The sequence below is a fragment of the Moschus berezovskii genome, chromosome 20, assembly GCF_049115385.1.
Source record: "Moschus berezovskii isolate FMDL1 chromosome 20, NW_MosBer_1.0, whole genome shotgun sequence".
NCBI lineage: Eukaryota > Metazoa > Chordata > Mammalia > Artiodactyla > Moschidae > Moschus > Moschus berezovskii.
Genome location: NC_142479.1, coordinates 52,790,914 through 52,793,896, shown reverse-complemented (window position 1 = coordinate 52,793,896; position 2,983 = coordinate 52,790,914).

The window sequence follows — 2,983 nt, the reverse complement described above, 5'->3', positions numbered from 1 at the left end:
CATCTATATATGTGTGTAAGGTCACGTCCGACTCTTTCTGACCCCGTGAATTGTAGCCCACCAGGCTCCTCTGTCCATGGAATTTTTTCTAGGCAAGAATACTGAAGTGGGTTGCCATTACCTACTCCAGTGGATCTTCCCAACCCAGGAAACCACATCTCGTGCATCTCCTGCATTGGCAGGTGAATTCTTTACCACTGGCGCCACCTGGGAAGCCCTTCACACTAATGACATGTCTCAGTATAGACTGGGCACATTCTTCATCCACACGTGACTGATGGTTACCATAGAGGATGGTGCATTTCCCCTCCTTTGTAGGGCTCTAGGCAAGCAGCAGCCTGGAATCTGGGCCTTATTTGCCTATGAGTCTCCCTTCTCTTGGACTGCAAGGAGATCTAACCAGTCCATCCTGAAGGAAATGAGTGCTGAATGTTCACTGAAAGGACTGATGCTGAAGCTGAAACTCAGCTTGGCCATCTGATGCAAAGAACTGATTCACTGGAAAAGACCCTGATGCTCGGAAAGATTGAGGGCAGGAGGAGAAGGGGAAGACAGAGGATGAGATGGTTGGATGGAATCACTGACTCAGTGGACATGAGTTTGAGCAATCTCCAGGAGACGGTGATGGACAGGGAGGCCTGGAGTGCAGTAGTCCACGGGATTGCAAAGAATCAAACATGACTGAGCGACTGAGCTGAACTGAACCGAACTTCCATGCTTCCACAGAGCATACATAGACTGTATGCTCCGTGGGAACGGGAATCTTGTCCCATTCATCTTGGTATCCCAGTGCCTAACATCAAAGCAGTCAATAAATGTATCTTGAATGAATACATATTTTGAATGGATTCTTGACAAGAAAAAAAAAAGCCCTGTAGGAAACTACATTTTTTGTTTGATTGGTTTTTCCGTCTTCTTTAGTGAGCAGAGTTCAGGATCCATCAAAATACATACTTGGAATCCCTTCTCTCGGAAGCACAGGTGTAGACCAAGTTCCCCCCCAGCAGCCAGGAAAATGCTATATGTTGATGTTGGAAAGAAATACTGTGAATAGGCCTGTGTCTACAAATAATCTTCCAAAACTGAAAGCATCAGGCCCAGATGGGTTCACTGGTGAATTCTACCAAATATTTAAGAAAGAAATTATACCAATTCTCTATAGTCTCCTTCAGAAGCTAGAAGCAAAGAGAATACTAGCTAATTCGGAGGCCAACATCACCCAAATACCAAAACCAGACTGAGACTTTACAGGGAAACCACAGATCAATATCTTTCATAAGCATAGGTGCAAACATCCTCAACAAAATACTAGCACATTGAGTTCTATGATGTATAAAAAATTATGCAGCACAACCAAGTGGGATGCATCCCAGGTATGCAAGGCTGGTTCAGTATTCAAAAATCAGTTAATGTACTCCATCACATCAACAAGTTAGAGAGGGAAAAAAAAAAATCACACGGTCATATCCATAGATGCAGAAAGGCTGATGATGTCAGAGGAACGTGGTGGTAGCAGAGTGAGCTGGGAGATTAGGCAGAGGCAGGAAGGTGTGGATGCACAAGGTCTGTGGGGAGGCTGAGGCTGGAATCAGTGTTCCTGAGACTGGCTCAAGGTAAAGGGAACAGCCAAACGTGAACCAAGAAGGTCAAATCTGCCAAGAAAGATTGTAACCCTCAGGCACAGGGTCATAAGCCTAGGGCTCCCAGGTCTGAAGAACCACTGCTAAAACTGCCCTTGGTGCCAGCCCCCAGGAACACAGCTAGGGCCAATAGAGATCCACTCCAATCCTGGCCTGACGCTCTGCCTCCCACCCCATAACCTGTACCTTCCCCCTGAGAATCTCAGCGGCTGACTGCCCATGAATAAGGCTGCTGTGGGCAGTGCATGTTGGCTTGCAGCTGCACGCACCCCAAGGGAGGGGCATCATTTTCTTCATTCAAAGACACAACTGCTCACCAAGCCACAGGCTGCTGGCTGCATGAACTTCCAGAGACGCCTTTCAGTGTCTTTCAGTGATCACCTTTCACTGCTATGCTCAGCTGTGCTTCCTGGCCTCCCTCGACACAGGCCATGATGCCTCCGTGAAGCCACAGAATATCAAAGACTTTAAGTCCTGAAGCCCTTCTACTGAGCATCACGGGGGCACTGGGCAGCTCTCCCACCCACCCACCCCTAAGATAAGCCCCTGCTGGGGTCACCCTGAGTCCCTGGGCTGGAGAGTGTGCCAGCTCCTTAGCTTCCGACCAACCTGCCCAGAGGGGACTTGGCTTTACCACAGTGCCCCTTCCCCCACAAAGTCTGAATGCCCCCCACCACACTCTGGGATCCCTGGCACAGAACAGGAAGGGAGCTGGAGCCAGGGAGAGGGAATGTCTGGACTTTTGGACTTTCTGCCATCACTCCCACATGGAACTTCCACCAGAACGTGCAGAGGAATAGCCCATGAATGAATGAAGACCATCATAGCGCTGAGCCCCTTCTCAAAGCCCTGCAGACACGCAGAGCCTTTTCTCATGGAGTTAGAAAAAAAGACAAGATCTGTGCCCAGCCTGAGTCCCAGCAGGCCCCTACCCGGTACCTGTCGCAGTATGACCCAGCTCAGAGAGCACAGAAGGGGCCTGTGGGAAGGTGATCTCCTGCCCTTTGGCATCTTGCTCCCCCAAAGCCAAGGCTTCACTCTCTGCTAGCTCTGCCAACCAACCCTACATTACACTTGGTTCTAAGAAGCCCCTGTCCAAGCAGAGGCTCCTCTGAGCACTCAGCGCCCAGGGAGGAAATGGGATGCTTAAGAACCTCTCACACACACTCACACACCAGGCTCCAGTGCCCACCAAGGCCAGGCTTCCCTTCCCTGCCTGTGCCAGCCCCACCTGAGCTGGTCCAGACAGGCGGGTGGGGCCTGTGGGCTGTCAGGCTGGCGGGGAAGAGGGAGGGCGGGGTTGGCCGTCTGCTCTTAAGGCGGGGCTGGAGGTGAAGGGCACC